This window comes from Pogona vitticeps, chromosome 5, assembly GCF_051106095.1.
Source record: "Pogona vitticeps strain Pit_001003342236 chromosome 5, PviZW2.1, whole genome shotgun sequence".
NCBI lineage: Eukaryota > Metazoa > Chordata > Lepidosauria > Squamata > Agamidae > Pogona > Pogona vitticeps.
In genome coordinates, this window is record NC_135787.1 from 149,965,521 (window position 1) to 149,984,227 (window position 18,707).

The 18,707-nt window shown below is 40.7% G+C and overlaps 1 long non-coding RNA gene across 2 annotated transcripts in view; it reads right to left on the bottom strand.

Annotated features, from left to right (window-relative positions):
- LOC140707357 (uncharacterized) overlaps window positions 1–18,707 on the bottom strand; it is a 49,889-nt gene that overhangs the window by 17,565 nt on the left and 13,617 nt on the right. The window contains exon 1 of one of the 2 annotated variants that reach the window (XR_012087352.2): window positions 13,335–15,791. The exons of the other annotated variant lie outside the window; for it this stretch is intronic. This is a non-coding gene — a long non-coding RNA (uncharacterized LOC140707357). Of the gene's footprint in view, window positions 1–13,334; window positions 15,792–18,707 lie in introns of those variants that run through there. 2 annotated transcript variants of the gene reach the window in all.

An 18,707-nucleotide genomic window follows, 5' to 3' on the forward strand; every position in this document is an offset into this window, starting at 1 on the left:
GATAATGCCTACAAAGATTTCTTAAATTGAGACAATTTGCCTCCAAAACTTTCACCTTTTGCAAAACTGCACAACAGAATTTGGGACAGTAACTTTACTTAATTCCTTATTCAAGAAATTCATTAAGGCTTTAGTAGGGTAGCAATGTATCAATTGTGAAAACTTCCTGAAAAAGATAATAGAAAGACTCAGCATTACCTGTAGTGCATTACTTTGGGTACTAATGAGGAATAGCAGCACCCAACCAATTTCTTATAATAATAATAATAATAAAGAAAAAGTTTAAGGCTAACATACTGGGCTTTCACAATAAAATTACAAACTCTGACATCAGTTACTTCAGAATGCGGTGCCCTGCTGTCTTTATGGACATCTGCCCCAAAGTCTTGCCCTAATATCACCACAGAATGTGATTGACAGTTCAGTGGCAAAACTCATTCTTGGAAGGAAAGGGCATTTTTCACATTTAGGTTTTCAATCATTATTAGACTAATACACTAGAACCAAAAGTGGATAAAGAAAAAGCATGTCTTTAACACACAGGCCCACTGATTAAAATTAGCAACATCAATTAAAGTATCCTTCCCCCCCCCCATTCCAAATCAATCAGGCCATAGATGTTTGAACAAAGAAAATGATCAACGTTTGCAGATCTAAAAAATACACATCTCACAAAATAGTTGCATTAGAGAGAGCTGACACTGAGGTGACTTCCCTATAATGAGATTATGATCTTTGCTTGCTGCTTGTTTTGACTTCCCCCTGCCTGCTTGTGATTAGATATTTTCACACATTTTGCTTCCTTGGGCTTTTGATGTTGTTTTTTAGTGGTGTTGCTACAGTTCCTTTCAAGAGCTGCTGAAAATGGCACGAGGGAGGGAACAGATGGGTTAAGCAGGGCTGTTAGAAAGCTGTTTGTCACCCAAAATTTATTTCTATGGCAACTGGAGAGGTGCTAGGCCATTGATTTATCCTCCTCAACAGAGATAGGTGATGGCTCATTAAACTTAACTGATACATGTGAAAAGAAGCCTTGCTCACATCCTTACTTCCCCTCCTGAACACTCCAGTGCCTATTTCTAAACATCTACAGAGATAAAGAAAATAGATGTTCACCTTTGGCTATACATCCAGACCACCAAACAGTGTCAACCAGGGTCCCCCAGGAGTAGGATAGCTGCACCTCCCACTAACCTTGCCACATCATTCCCATTATCAAAGCCTGGCAGATCAAAAGTAAAGAGCTAAGCCTAGCAAATCAAAGGGCAGGGAGTGGCAGACCTAGCAGGGCAAGTGGTAGAGCCTGGTGGGGGCTGGTGATCTAGAAGGTGCCACATATTAGGAGTTTGGTGGGCCAGGAGGAGGGATCATACAGAGACTGACCGGTCAAGAGGGAGAAACATTCTTTTCTTAGAAGCAGCCTTTCCCAGCCTCGGTTTTTGCAGACGTTGTTACACTACAACTCCTATCATCCCTAATCATTGCCATGTTGAATCAGGATGATATGACTTGTATTACAACAATCATAGGATCATGGAATAATTGAGTTGGAAGGGTTCTATATGGCTTTAGAGTCCAACCACCTGCTCAATGCAGGAATCCAAATCAAAGAAGATCTGACAGATGGTTGTCCAATTTTATCTTGAACAACAACTGAGGACCCCTGCTTGGGGAAGACCAGTCTATGCTATATTGTTATTGAATTTGCCAATGGCAAATATGTGATGACTCTTATAGACACCAGCATCAGTGCTCAAGGTGTCTGAGGACTTGCAGTACATGTCAACAGGTGGCCTGTGATCCAGAGGAGGGCTCACCCTGAAACAGAGATTCTCCTCCTGCTTTCATCATGAGCCACTGATACATATCTGACCAAACCTCCAACTTGCTGCTTGCATTATATTTTACTGATCAACGGCTACTAATTCTTAATTCCATTTCTATTAACAGTCCTGAAGGACTTTGTTTTATCATCCCTGCAGACAGAGCAGAAGACAGGCTAGGCCTTGAATAGGCCTTGTGTATGTGTTCATCTGTAGAAAGACAAGAGAAATGTTGCAGTACACTATAGGTTGTGTTTGCATGGTTTGTTCAGAAAGACTGACTGAGAGCGGCTGGTTTCTATCTTTTCTATTCTCTGTGTGTAGCAAAACCGCACATTTCCACAGAAATTGGTAGTCCAATGGGGAATTGGGTGCTTAAAAAGACTATGTTCCAGTTAAGATAACAATCATTCATTCAAGGAAGGGAATTTCAGGGGAAACCTCATGTCCAGACAATCTTTTTAATGTTGCTTTGATCCCTGATTTTGATTCCACAAGTAAAATTACAAAACAAGCCATTGGACCATTGTTTTGATAAATGGAGTAGCCATTGCCAACTACCACACAAGAGGCCTACTAACTGAATTTGACATTCTGAACAACACATACTTGCTCTTACTTGTGTTAGTGTTAGCATAATAAAATGTTGTGCTGGAATTCATACTGCATTACATATAAACTGAACGAACTACAGCAGAGACACATTTCCAAGAAGAGACACAACATTTGTGACAAATAGGCATTGCAGTTACTTTTAAGAAGAATTTATTGAAGCCATCCTTTACCAAGCAATGTTATTCCTGCTCAATTATTAGTAATGGCCAGATCATGTCATTATAATCATTTTTTTTCAAGGAACTTTTCAAGACCTGCAACAGTGCCTTGTTGTAATATATGTTGATCATCTCTGTCATCATAAATATAAACAATATACCCTTTGCTATATGATTATACGGTTTAAACGTGACTGTAAACTCTGATTCAAAATAATGTTATTAGTCAGAAAGAAACCTTTTGCCTGTTCAGTTGACTCATGTAATCAAGCCATTTATTTATAGGCCTATGAAAAGCTGACCTCAGTATTCTAAAATACTGCAGTTGCCTATTGAAACAGCAAAATTATCTCCACCCACAAGACATAGTCTGGATTTGCTGCCAAGACTAATGCCTGAGTCAAGAGGCTTGTTAAATGTATGGTGTTAAATGGACTTAATGTTGCAGAGTTTTGAATTTCTGGTATAATTCTCTGTTTGGTACACCATAGAAGTACAAAGATCCACAAAATAGATATATGTTACCACCCCTTTCTCATTAGCTGGTACATACAGTCTCAGTAACTCACTCAGATATATTTGTATGAGATAGGAAAACATTTCTTCACTTACAGTTGCTTGGAATTATAAACTTTACTGCACACATGCTAGCAATGAACTGAACAGATCAACAACTATAAAACTGTCACCAACTGATGGATGAGAGGGATAGAACACTTATCAGAGAGGCGGGGCTCTCTTTGAATTCAAAAACTGAAAAGAATGATGGGATAGTGCTGGATAAATAAACACCCCAGCCCAGAAAAGTCCAAGTTACTCAAACTATTGACAACATGTGAGGTTGTAAATAAAACTCCAACACTTAAAAGTCATCTAAATGTGTCAATTACTTCTATTTGAAATATACAGTAACTAGAATGCACATACCATTTCTCATCTGTATTGTTGGCACTACAAAAGAGATACGAGAGGCATTACAAATAGCATAATTATTTGTAATTCATTAGGCATCCTTCAGTCTCAAAAGACTATGGTGACGTGCTCTGTATGGAGGACTTGGAACAGCATCTAGTGTGGCTGAGGAGGCCAATTCAAGAGTGAAAATCCCTTCCACACCGAAGACAAATCCAATCTGTCCCCTGTCCAGCTCCCTGATTTTGCTGATTTTGTGACTTCCTCTTTGCCTCGGCCTGCTGGACAAGGGTCTCTTCAAATTGGGAGAGGCTGTGATGCAACACCTGCCTCCAGGCTGAATGCTCAGATGTCAGGGTTTCCCATCTGTTGAGGTCCATTCCTAAGGCCTTTAAATCCCGCTTGCAGATGTCCTTGTATCGCAGCTGTGGTCTCCCTCTGGGGCAATTTCCCTGCACTAATTCTCCATATAGGAGATCCTTTGCAATCCGACCATCAGACATTCTCATGACATGCCCAAGCCAACGTAGATATCACTGTTTCAGTAATTTATATATGCTAAAAATTCCACCTCGTTCTAGGACTACTCTATTTGGAACTTTGTCACAAACCTTAGTTGAGTGGTGGAGCGCACACCTTTCATTAAGGTTTCCAGTTAATATATAGTATCTCTAAGTAGACCCTAAAAAACCACTGGCATCCAACATAAAAAACACTAAGCAGATGAACCCATTGTCTTCTTCAGTGCAGAACACCCTCTACTTATGCGTATCTAATCTTCTTGGTGTAAAAATTCTTGTTTCATTTTACACCTGCCACTCTCCACTCTGTATAAGCTGTTTATTTTTGAGCCCACTGCCCTTTTTTTTTTGCTGGTGCTTTGTGACTTTTGCAGTATTCACCCTGATACCCTGAATAGCCTGATCTCCCTCAGTTTGCACTGCTGTTTTGCAGGTGTTGTTTTTCTCCATGTACTCCTCCTTTGACACAGATTCAAAGACTGCTAGGTGGGGCTTAATTTCCAAACTGTATTTCATACAACAAGTAATACTGTGCTTGTGCTATGTAAACATTGGTCAATAGTGGTAAGAACAAGTACTTCCTTTCCCAAGGTCAAGAACAATTACTTCTAGTGATGCCATCTGTTTATTTATTATTGATATTCATACGTTGCTTTTCACTACAGGAAATGTCTATGACATACAGTATCTATGCTGTGTATCTGCCCAAGATCTACCATACCACAGTAAGAGAAACTGATATGATGGATAAATGAGTACGAAAAAACATGCATCTTGAGAGAGTCTGTATCTTGAAGGAAGGAAGGAAGGAAGGAAGGAAGGAAGGAAGGAAGGAAGGAAGGAAGGAAGGAAGGAAGGAAGGAAGGAGGTTGACACTAATAAAACTGCAGTGTGGCTTCCTTGAATGAAGATCTCTGTAACTATATCTATAAATATCTGAAAATAATTTAACTGTGCAAACGGGGGATAGCCTCATGGCCCAGGGAGACCATATGATGAGCACGAGTGGCCAGTTCCTCCCAAAGGATCACAGCGAGGTGGGAAATGATTGGCCGCATACCAAGTACTCCCACTTATTTTCCCAGCAAGCTTTGCCTTTGCCATGACAAGTGTGGATTACAACTAATATCTTTCAAATGGTTCCTTCACTCACAAAGAGAACATTAAGGGGAAAGTGTATACGCATTGGCAGTAATTGCACAGCAATTTCCTGTTATATTTATAATTCATCACTTAAACCTTATTTTTGATGACTTTTCTCCCTTTACCTTTTTGGGATTTTGGTTACCGTTGGGGAATTAAGATCAGTCTCTATTCGGAAAATAACATCATCTGTTCTAATAAGAACTATTGCATTTGAGTCAAAATTAAGAATGACCTCTATAGGAAACCAGTAGTTGGGTATGTTCTCCAATGTCCCCACTCGAGAGTAATCTTTACACACTAGTGTACAAACATGTGACTAAGTTCTTACAGCAGTGGATGGACAGATGGGAGATACAAGTGACCCGATTTAGCTCATTACATCATCAATTACACCACAATCTTTCTGTTCCCAGCTCTACACGTTAGTACAGCCACCAGCTGAGCTCACCAAAGATTTGAGCTCCCTGTAAATAATAAACATCTGATGGATGTATCATTTCCTTTTCCACTAAGGTTGCAAATCTCTTTCTGCAGGCTTTTAATGCCTCCAAAATCCTTGCTGTTAAGAGGCTGTTCAGCCCACGCAGCTGTGTGAGTGTCAGAGGAATAACTTGTTCCCTGCTGTATCGTGGAGCATTTCTCCCCTTCTCTCACAAAAAGCAAAATGAAAGCTGTTGAAAAGTAACTCCTTGATTATTCTGAGAAAAGAAATGAGAGGCAGCAAGTAGATCAAAGCATCATTCTCATTCCCTGGTCATGTTCATCTAGAGAGATGATGTCGTGTCCTGGTGTACAATAGGGGTAATTTCCGATCAAATATTATAATGACTGTGTGGGTGAATCAGAGTTTGGGGACCATCATACCTTAACATTAGCTGGTCTAGCCAGGATTGAGAGATGTTAGTGTCTGATTACATATGAAAAGCTACAAGGTTCCCAGCTTTGCTATACAGGGGTTTGAGAACTGGTATATATTCAGCCAATGCACTGATACCACAAAGACACTGATAGTAGAGAAGGCAGTATTAAGAAAGGGATGAGGGACATTTCCAGGTGCTGGTACATAGCTGCTGTGACACACCTCACTTTTACTTTATTTCTTTTTCTTTCTTTGTAATATCTAAATCAGAGTCTGTTCACAATGAGTACCGATCTCATTGGCATCCGTAATCTATTTCTGTAATCTGGAACACACATCATATCTCACTCGTGAAGAGATGTATGACTTCTGTTATGGGGTAAAGAAATATGTGATACATAGAAGTTGCCAGGACAATGAATTGTTAGCAGAGGGGAAATCATAGTAATATAGGAAAGAGGAGACTGTGCTATGGGGTAGTTGGTGGGAGTAAAAGATCAAAAGAAGAGCGGGGGGATGGCAGAAGGAAGGAATGGAAATAAAAGGAAGTGAAAAGGGAAGGAGTGAAGAGGAAGAAAGAGGTTATCTTAGAAGACAGAATTTGGCCATTGTCACTGCAAGAGAATGACTAGGGACCTTCCTGACCATCATGAAGCAGAATGGTTGTGTAGGACAGACATGAGCCTGTCTCCTAAGTGATCATCAGAAAAACTGCAATACGCTACCACCTTTTACTTATTTACTACACTAGTACAAAACCTGCCAAATATACAATGTTGTTGCTTTGTGCCTTCATGTAGCTTCTGACTTATGGAGAACTTAACAGGGCTTTAGAGATATGTGAGAAGTTCAAGGAGTTGCCACCATTGCCACCCCACCCTTACACTGAGGAAGATTTGAATTCAAGTCTCCTGAGCCCTAATCTGACCTCTAGAGATTGCTTCATCTGGCTCACTAGATACCAAAAACATTTTAAATATAAAATAAACAAGCTTATACCAACCCATTAGTGCAAGCACTATTCTGGGCTGTTTATAAGATTAAAATTTAAAACCCCAAAACCCCACAATAACAAAAAATAAACAAAAACAAACAAACCATAAAATAGCAAGAGACAATGCATAATAAAACCAAGATAATAGTAGCCACAGAAGCAAAACACAACAGCATCTAAGAGCCAAAGTAAAACCACTAGCAAAATACAGTATTATGTGATCCTGCAGTACTAAAAACAGTTTTTAACATGTCTGGAAGGACAACAAGCCACTTTGTGCTAAAAAGGACCTCCTCCTCCTCCTCCTCCTTTTTTCCATTACTACCATCATTATTACTACTACTTTATAAACTATGTAAAGGATCTTTTACAGTAGATCAATTCAAGGTGGGAAACTACTCAGTTTCACACCAAAAATGAAGTGATAACAATGATAATAAAAATAATCAATTTTTGTTGTTTAGTTGTTCAGTCGTATCCGACTTTTCATGACCCCATGAACCAGAGCATGCCAGGCCCTCCTGTCTTCCACTGCCTCCCGGAGTTGGGTCAAATTCATGTTGGTTGCTTCAGTGACACTGTCCAACCATCTTGTTCTGTGTCGTCCCATTCTCCTCTTGCCCTCACACTTTCCCAACATCAGGGTCTTTTCCAGGGAGTCTTCTCTTCTCATGAGATGGCCAAACTATTGGAGCCTCAGTTTCAGGATCTGTCCTTCCAGTGAGCTCTCAGGGTTGATTTCCTTTAAAGTGGGTAGGTTTGTACTCTTTGCAGTCCAGGGGACTCTAAAGAGCCCTCTCCAGCACCACAATTTAAAAGCATCAATTCTTTGGCAGTCAGCCTTCTTTATGGTCCAGCTCTCACTTCTATACGTTGCTACTGGAAAAACCATAGCTTTGACAATGCAGACCTATGTCAGCAAGGTGATGTCTCTGCTTTTTAAGATGCTGTCTAGGTTTGTCATCGCTTTCCTCCCAAGAAGCAGGCATCTTTTGATTTCGTGGCTGCTGTCACCACATCTTCCCCTTCTATTTGCCAGGAGGTGATGGGACCAGTGGACATGATCTTAGTTTTTTTCATGTTGAGCTTCAGACCATTTTTTGCACTCTCCTCTTTCACCCTCATTATGAGGTTCTTTAATTCCTCCTCACTTTCTGGTATCAGAGTGGTATCATCTGCATATCTGAGGTGGTTGATATTTCTTCCGGCAATCTTAATTCAGGTTTGGGATTCCTCCAGTCCAGCCTTTCGGATGATTTATTCTGCATATAAATTAAATAAGCAGGGAGACAATAAACAGCCTTGTCTTACTCCTTTCCCAATTTTGAACCAATCAGTCGTTCCATATTCAGTTCTAACTGTTGCTTCCTGTCCCACATATAGATTTCTCAGAAGATAGATAAGGTGATCAGGCACTCCCATTTCTTTAAGAATTTGCCATAGTTTGCTATGGTCCACACAGTCAAAGGCTTTTGCATAGTCAATGAAGCAGAAGTAGATCTTTTTCTGGAACTCTCTGGCTTTCTCCATAATCCAGTGCATGTTAGCAATTTGGTCTCTAGTTCCTCTGCCCCTTCGAAATCCAGCTTCTATTTCTGGGAGTTCTCAATCCACATACTGCTGAAGCCTACCTTGTAGGAATTTGAGCATAACCTTGCTAGCGTGTGAAATAAGTGAAATTGTATGGTAGTTGGAGCATTCTTTGGCACTGCCCTTCTTTGGGATTGAGATGTAGACTGATCTTTTCCAATCCTCTGGCCACTGCTGAGTTTTCCGAACTTGCTGGCATAGTGAGTGTAACATCTTAACCGCATCATCTTTTAAGATTTTAAATACTTCGACTGGAATGCCATCACCTCCACTGGTCTTGTTGTTAGCGATGCTTTCTAAGGCCCATTTGACTTCACTCTCTAAGATGTCTGGCTCAAGGTCAGCAACCGCACTCTCTGGGTTGTCCGGGACATCCAGATCTTTCTGGTATAATTCCTCTGTGTATTCTTGCCACATCTTCTTGATGTTTTCTGCTTCTGTTAGGTGCCTCCCATTTTTGTCCTTTATCATGTCCATCTTTGCACAAAATGTTCATTTAATATCTCCAGTTTTCTTGAACAGAAAATGGTTTTTCCCTTTCTGGTTTTTCCCTTTCTATTCTTTTCCTCTATTTCTTTAAAAATAATCAATAGCCAATAGTAAAACCCCAAATCAGTATCAAACAGCCCCGTGTACAGTGTGACACCCAATAACGTCCTATCTCAATCAGCAACACTGATAAGTCTAGGGGATTCGTTTTTTATGCCTGCAATTATTTATTTAATTTATTTACTATTTATTTAAAACATTTTACCCAAGCTTTCTCCTTAAAAGGAGCCAAGGCAGCCTGGCTGACAAAAATGAGAAGAGAGCCACATAAGTAGGGAGAGGGGCCCTATCCCTTGCATGCACCAGTCTTACATTTTTGACAGGCCCATAATGAAAGAGAAGAAGCAAGATGTCTGTCTCCTTATAGGACAGATTCTCCACATGCTCTATGGATGTCATCAAAGTATATGTGAACTGGAAGGAGGCAATATTCAGAGAACAGTTGTAAAAGGAGCAGGTGATTTGTGCTGGAGAAGTGGTTCTCAGACTATATTTGTAGGAAGTTTATTGGAGCAGGGTTTAGTGATGATGAATTATTGCAGACAGCTTTCCCCAAAAGGCAGGTTGTGCATCATTATTGAATGTCCTCCACAAAGCACAGCTGCAGGGGAGTGTTGGGTTATAGTTGAGCAACACTGCACAGAGGAAGGGCGTACCCAACAGCTTTGACTAGTTCCCTGAGCAAAGCACCTTCAGATGCTCTCTCCAGAATCTTTTCTAAGGCACTCCGGGTTTTATCAACAAATTCCAAGAGTAGGTAGGTAGGAAAGAAACAGCTTTTAGAGAAAGCAGAGCAATGCTTGAATTCAAAGGATATCATATACAGTATTAACAGCAGATCTCCTTTTCCAATATAGGAGAAATCTTGTCAGGTGAAAGCTGTTCATTGCCATTGGGGAGAAAGGGAGGCAAGAGGGGAGATACAGTACCAAGACATGGAAGGAAGAAGGGCCATCAAAACTATAGGAATGGCTTGGCTACTACATGTTTTGTCTATCAATCTTACACGGAGTTTGGTAACAGTATAACTATAAAAGGTAAAGTATGTTGGTAAGCCTTTGGAACCCTGCAGTATTCCTGCAGCCTATCAGATTGTTTTAATAGGATAGATAACCACTGGATTAAGCTGCTTGCATGCACATCTTACCATGGTGGTTAATTGCCATACCATCCACTCAGCATGAAAACTGGGAACAGCCTTCTTCTCCAGATAAATAAATGTGTGTAATTTGTGAAGAGGAATAGGTGCAGGGAAAGGGTGAGACTGAAAGAAGTTCTCAGTTATAATCAATATCAAGTAGCAAAGTAATGCCTTTCCCAAATACCTTATACGGCTATAGCCAGCCTTAGTCGCTTCTTGCCAATTTATGTTCCCTTTGTGTTGGTGCCATGGCAACCCCTCTCGGTTTATTGTTGGCATGCCTGACAGAGGAGTTCTCGGAGGATGAATTCCTTGACCTTCCCAGATGCTGCTTATTTGGTGTTCAGAAGATTGTTTCTTTTTATAGGCAGCAAGTTAAAATGGGATTTTCTTACATATGCAAATAAATTAGCTTGTCTCTGATGAAGCAAGCACCAACCTGCTCCCCATTGTCTGGTGCTACTTTATCTAGAAGAGTTTTCATCTTAATTGTTCAAAGTAAAGATTTTAATTACATGTCTAAACACAGAAGTAGCGGAAGTACTGTAATGTTAAATTTACAGTCATGGTAAGAACAGCAAATAAAATATGGAAACTGCTGAGATTATGAGAATCTACCATGTTACAGGAGGACAGCAGAAACAATCTCAACAGCAAGAGGGTATAACTAGTCAATATATGAGATACTTGTCCCTAGGGTCAGCCACAAATATTTTGCTGCCTGAGGCAGAGCAGTTAAGAATGATGCTTTCCGTTCATAGCACTAAAGGCTAGGTGAATTAATTTGGTACCTGAACAAGAAAATCCCTTCTCCCCTGCAATGAAAATGCAATAATAAGTTAAATAATGAGCAAAAGGCTTATTTTTCTTGGTGGTATCACAAGCAAGCTATTGAGACAGCTGCCTTGCTTGAAAATGATCCTGAAGAGGAGAGAAAGAGAGAAAGAGAGAAAGAGAAAGAGAAAGAGAAAGAGAAAGAGAGAGAGAGAGGGGGGGGCTCAGGAGAGGCTGAAGAAGGCAGAAGTTATGGATTTGGGCACAAATGTTATTACTATATTATAAATAAAAGGAAAACATATTACAGTGGTGCCTCGCTTAGCAATGGTAATTCGTTCCGAAAAAATCGCTGCTAAGCGATTTCATCACTAAGCAAAACGCGGTTTCCCACTGAAATGCATTGAAAACCAGATAATCCGTTCCAATAGGAATGAATTGCCGTCCTTAAGCGAAAATCGCCATAGGAAACATCGCTAAGCAAAACGCGGTTCCCCACTTGAAATGCATTGAAACCTATTCAATGCATCTCAATGGGGGGGAAAATACAACAACAAATTAAAAAAGAGTCCGAACAAAGTCAAATTTGGTTAACAAAGGGTTTATTAAGTACACTTTATGATTTCAAACATTTTAAACAGTAAACTTTAACTTTATAAATAATAGAAAAACATTTTAAAAACAGCAAACATGAGGCTGTTTAAACCACCATTAAGCGAAACAGGGGACCCAAAATTTAATCGCTATGCGAAGCATGGTCCCAACCATCGCTAAGCGAAAATCGCCCATAGGGACCATCGCTAAACGAAGCGCAAAACCGCTCTGTCACTAAGCGATTTCATCGCTAAACGGAGCGCCCGTTAAGCGAGGCAACACTGTATTTTATTTATGAGGTGGAACAGTCTTCCCTGGGTTGATACCCTCCAGATGTGTTGGGCAACAACTCTCAACCTTAGCCATCATGGTGGATGGTCAGGCTGGGGAAAGCTGAGATAGAAGAAAATCTCACAGAGAAACCTTTCATGCATTTTCTTTCCTACTACACAGTAGACAGAGACACTGGAGTCACACACTTGAGAAGTGTTCAAACCTCTTCTATGCCTGACAGTTCTCCCCCCCCCCACCCACCCGCTGCCAGTTGCAAAGCTCCTTCATATATACTGTTGAGTGCTAAAACACTTGAGAAAGCCAATGAAGCCAGTCCCAAAACCATTACAAGTATGAAAGACTGAGTGGGGGAGACAAAGAGACAAATATATATCTGGACAATTTCATGTTGACAATTCTGGGATGGGCATTTTGTATCACAAGAAAGTTAGCCATTATTTCATGCAAATCTTGGAAGACCTTGAATCTACGTAATGTGCTCAGCTGCACATAAAAGTTGACTGGTGTCTCTGGCAAAGCTTTAAGAACTCTGGAGCTGACAGATACTTACATGGCTCGTTTCTGATGCCTTAGGCAGAATTCCAAGCTGTGGGGTCATCAGTGGCAAAGATGAATATCTAGAGTGCAACTGTGTTTACATCTAGGCAAAGTATTCTTCTGATTCTAAAATTATTCCATTCCATTTTCATCAGTTTTATTTACATAGGTGTGCACCACTTCAATTTATGACAAATATTGTCACTGACTCTTCAAATGAATTATTCTCCTTTCGTAACCAGCTATGAAGGGAAAACCCAGAAATGATCTGTTTGGACGTGGAGTTTTTTAAAACTCAGGATTCAATGGCCCTCTAGTGCCAGCACTACGAGTTGCAACTCATGAGCCTATCCCAAATCCCTGTGGTTTCTGGGGAGTGAAATATATCAAACGAGAGGTGTTTGATTCTTGATTTAGAGTAGGCCAGAAAAGTTACCATTACCTCAGAGGCACCTCTCCTTCGACTTTTAACATGATTTCTTGGTTTAATTTCTGGCCCCTAATCAAAATGTGTGGTTTTTTTTACTTTTCTTTCTGGACTTTTTGCATAGTTGCCACACAATGTCCCTTCAGCCTCGATCCCATGCATCATTACTTCCACTAATGGGGATTATTCCTGAGTAGCTATGCATGATATTCCAGCACTAGCCTTAAATTGGCTAATGCTGGAATACCATACCTGTTTCCATTTAACCCTTCCTGCCACCTTGAAACAATCTATATCGATATCTGTCTATAAACAGACAGATACCACCCTTCATTTTTCAATTACATGGTGCTTTAGAATCAATTCAAAACTACTCCCTCTGTTTCATTACCCCACTCACCATCTTCTTGCCTCCCATTCCACACGAATGCTCATCTTCCTGTGCTCACATGATCTGACTACATCTTATACCACCTGCTAATGAAAAAGACTTTGCTTTACATCTGGAAGAGTACCTGGATTTGGTTACTTGGCTTTGAGCAAAGTGCTGGAGAACCAGAGGTTCGCATATGGGTGAGCAACTGCCCCCAACATCTCAAACCTGGCAGCCTGCAGATATATTGCATTGCCGCTCCCAATTTTTCCCAACCAGCATGACAAACGTTAGTTAGCATTTTATAATTGATCCCTTTCCTTTGCTCCCCCTAATGTTTTGATGAGTATTAGTTGATCGAGATGATTTACGTCATAGCAATTCATGAATAATGCAGAAACACAAGTCAGAAATAGTTTATAGAACATTGCATTACATTTACTTATTTATTCCATTTATACCCAGCCTATCTGGTCACATTACATGTGATGCAGCCAAATAATTTTAACCATTGTTTAGGACCTACAGTTCAGTTCCCAAGAGGGACAGCAGCTTTCCATTGCCACTTTAGAAGCAGCTCATCCTTTAATGGTTGCTTTTTCATGCTGACTAAACATGGTGGCAGGAAGCCACTGTTGTTAAACAGTTTTATCTCTTCATCTCACAACCCTGACAGTGCAGTTATTTGCATGGCAAGGAGCTATGGTAACAGCAAAAAGCTACTGTGGGTCCTCTTGGCATTCCCAGCATTCATTCTATAGAGAATAATGGCAGATTGCATTTTTGCTTTTTTTAAAAAAGTATAATAAGTGACAGGAAAGAGTGGGTGTTAACATTCAGAATATAAAAGCCTCACTTGATTGCCTGACAAGGATCTGTTCATCATATGCACTGTTCATCTAGATTTTTCTTTACCCAAAACAAAGGCTAAATTCAGAAAGTGAGCATTTTGGCATGAGGCTTTTTCCCTCTCCCCAAAGCAATCCCCAAATCCCTCCTTGCCTAGTTTGTTGGCGGTTTGGTGCATAACTCTCCACCCTCTTTGCTGCTCCAGAAGCATTTTCATTCCTTCAGTCATCTTGTTCAGAGTTGGAATTATGCTGCCTGGAGGATTCTGGGAGTTGTAGTCCAAAAAAGTATATTTTCTAATGCTGGTCTTCTTGCTGGCAATGGAATTCCAGACATTCTGGGACAGAGTGTGCAAATGCAATGTTCTCCCAATGTCCAAACAGCACATTTGCTGGCTTTGTGTCCACAGCTTGGAAAAACAACTTCTCCAAACTGAAGGACTGGTCTCTGGGCACTGCAGCTAAAGGTATCTTATCCTTATTTGTCAGGATTCGACATTTTGAATTTATAAATATGTTTCCTACTAACCACTGAGACAGTGTCGACTCCACTGTCAGTATTACTCTGCCTTACTGAGGAAGATGACTGGAACTAGAGGAAGGAGCTTATGTAATTTTAAAGTGGGGCTGGCTAGAAATAATCACAGTCATTTCTCTTGAAGTTAATGATAAAAACAGTACTACTAACCATAGCACAGAAGATTGTGATCATATGATCAACTTAGGGGAAAATCTAGATTCCAAAAGTTAACACTAACATCTTTATATAGAATTTTGAAGAAATATTCAATCATGATATGCTGTGCCATTATACTGACCATGTACAATCTTATTCTCCCTCCCTACCCCCCTCTCTCACACACGCACTCTTGAGGCAACAGAGATGGCACTCAACTTTCTTGTTTTGGAAAAGATCTATGTACGTTCCTCCTCCCTCTCCCCTTCTCTGCTGCTGAGGTTGTCATGCTTCACCCCACTTGCACCATGATATTGAACCTGTCAGGCAATCTTCCCCTCTTCTTTCTGCAGTGGTGGTGTGGTGGTTACTCTTTTCTGAAAAACAACATCCCTTACTTTTTCCATTTCCTTCATAGCGCTAAGGAACCATGCACCTCATCCTGGATATTTTTGTCCCCAACCCTCACATTGCTACAAAGAAGTAAAAAAAGGGAGGGGATCTCCGCCTCCCCTTTAAACATGGATATTTCTCAGTATGGGCACAGAGTAAGAAATCTGGTAGAGAAACTTGGGCAGAAGAGACATAGAGAGGGAAGGATGCCATATTTCTATTTAAAAAGAAGAAAACAGTCTGTCCCTATTGCAGAAGGAAGAGAAGGCTGGAAGTGGTTGACAGATCAGTATCATGGTGGCTGTTGGTGGAGGGGAGACATCCCACTGTCATGTACTCTCAATAATAGGAATGAGGAAGAAAAATTGAGATTTTTTTTAAAAAAAGAATTATGTGTATTTGCCACCACACTGCTTGGTCCAGGGTGCGCTGTGGCTAAGGAAGGAAAGTGTCCAAAATCAAAACAGTCTGCGCCAAATTTGGAGCTCTGGCTACCTTAGGCTCTCCAGGAAAATACCATTTGGCTTCTCTTAAAACGGTCAGTAGGCAAGAATCCTGTGGGGTGCAACTGGGAATTCAAAGTGAAGCAAGATGTAGAAGGGGTGATCCAGCGATCTAAGACTGGATTAGAGATGGGCACAAACCACTGGTTCAGTGGTTCATGCTGGTTTGGAAGCAGCCCCCGGGCTTCCCTGCCCCACCTTCTCCAGGTGCTGCCTATGAGTGGGGTGGGATGCTGAGCCACAGAACACCTGTCTGGCCATCATCCAAACGGGCACAAACTGGTTCATGCCCATCTCTAAACTGAATCAATAGCAAAGAATTATTTCCAAAAATATAGAAATTTTGGTGAGACCTTTGCCCCTGTAGTAAACCATGTCATGATAAGGACACTTTTAAGCATGGTATTTATTTATTTATTTATTTTATTTATATCCCACCTATCTAATCAGTTAACATTACTCTAGAGTAGATTACTCTACTCTAGAAAGATGAAAGTTGAACACTTAGTTGTCAAAACAGCATTGCCATGTTAAGTAATTGAGGGACATATCTATATGGAGCAGCCTCTTCAATCCCCCCAAAATAAAAAAGAAATTACATAAATAAAAATCAGGCCAGTCACTTGTTTGTGAGCTGCAAAAAAGCATCTATAGCTAGAAGCAAGGGGCAAGAGCATGGAATGAGAAACTGAATCAGATGCTCAATAAGCACATGAAACCAAATGGGTAAATATCTCTACACAAAATAGAGAAATGATAGCTGGACATACACACTGACATATATTGAGAACTATACCTCGGCCTATGAAGATGAAGCTGATTGTGATGAACTCTAATGCCACCTGAATAAAAAGACTGAAGTGAAAAGACAAGGAAACACTACATGTCACTTTCAAATCTTCATAAAGATATATATGCAGAAGTAGGTCTGAGTCATTACGGAACAAAGGAAGGCTAATTGCCTTAGAGAACAAAGGAGTCGACAGTGGATGTCCAAGCCAGCGGAGCCTACTGACAATGCCCCGAGAGCTCTTTTATTTACTTAGCATGATAACATAGTGTGTTATGAGAGAGATAGATGGGATACTAGTTATTACTAATCGTAACTAGGATTGGCTAAAATAACCCTTTGATCTTATGCTCCACCTCTAAGTGAAATGGCAGAAGAAAGGGTTACCCCGCCTGGTGCCAGCTGCCGCTTCCTGCCAGGAGTGTATGCACGTCACTGGAACAGAATGCAGCTACAACCTTTAAGCAGAAGTTTCCCACAAGTAGGCAATACCTTCATTTGACCACTAAAAAGTCAAGCAATCAGCGAGCTTTCATGAGTCAAGTCACTCCTTCAGGTCATGCACCAATATTTTGAGCAAAGTGCAGAAAAAATTGAAAATGATAATCCCAATTTTTTTTCCATAAAAGGAAAGGAAGATGGGTGCTTCAAAAGAATTTCAAAAACAGGAAATTATCAAACTGTTAGAATAGTTAAAACAAGGAAGCTTAGTATAAAAGATAATCAAAGCCCACCAGAGACCACTGATGATAACAGTAATTTGAAGTCCACCATGGGAAACTTTTCTTTCACAGAGTTGGAACTGGACAAACAAGAAGGAAGACATCATAGTGATCTCATCTCCTGCAGAGAGTTTGTGCTTAAGAAGTCATGTGCTGGAGAAAAGCACCACAGTCACTGAGTCAATCCCTCTGCCAAAGCAAGAATTCATTACCTGAAACATCGCTGACAGTGGCAATCCAATCTCTGTTCAACACCTTCAGTGTTGGAGAATTGACCATTATACAAGTCAGTTCATTTAGTTGTTGAATGGTTCTCCATGTTAGGATGTTCATCCTAATGTTGAGTTGACATTTCCTTTCTTGTAATTTGAATCCATTACTTTGATTCTGACTTTGCTTTCTGTAGCTCTTTGAATTACAGAAAACATGCACACTCCATCTTCCATGTGACAGCCCTTGAAATATTTGAAGCTAGCTATCATATAACCTCTCACTCTTCATGAGACTAAACATGCCAACCTCCTTTAACTGTTCCTTGTAAGGTAAAGGTAAAGGTTCCCCTTGACAATTTTTGTCCAGTCGTGTCCGACTCTAGGGGGCGGCGCTCATCCCGCTCTTCAAGCCATAGAGCCAGCGTTTGTCCGAAGACAATCTTTCTGTGGTCACATGGCCAGTGTGATTTAGACACGGAACGCTGTTTACCTTCCCACCGAGATGGTACCTATTTATCTACTCGCATTTGCATGCTTTCGAACCGCTAGGTTGGCGGGAGCTGGGACAAGCAACGGGTGCTCACTCCGTCGCGTGGATTCGATCTTACGACTGCTTGGTCTTCTGACCCTGCAGCACAGGCTTCTGCGGATTAGCCCACAGCGCCACCACGCTCTCCTTGTAAGGCTTTTCAAACCCCTAATAACCTTAGGTACAATCCTCTGGATACATTCTGACTTCTTGATGCCCTCTGCAAACTGTGGTGCTCAGAACTAGACACAGTTTTTTAAATGAGGTCTGACCAATGCAGAATAAAGTGGAACAATCGCTTCCATTGCTCTGGGAAATAATTTGGCTCTGCCCAGTATTAGACAATCCAGCCATGACTGAACCAAAGCTTGTATAAATCATAGAAGACAACTGAATCTGCACAAAACTCTCGGTCTGAGAATATAAAATCTTTTCACAAAACACATTTATATGAAGTTATTACTTACCGAGAAAGATGCATGAAAAAGGGCTTATTGTGATAGAGTACAGTGGTGCCCCGCATGACGACGATAATTTGTTCCACTGAAATCGCTGTACAGCGAAATCGGCCTCATGCAAAAAAATCCCCGTTGGAATGCATTGAAAACCGGTTAATGCGTTCCAATGGGGAAATTACCTCATCGTCCAGTGAAGATCCTCCATAGGGAAGCAATTTTCTGAGTGTCGATCAGCTGTTTTTAATGGCTGTCTTCCAAAGCATGGGTCG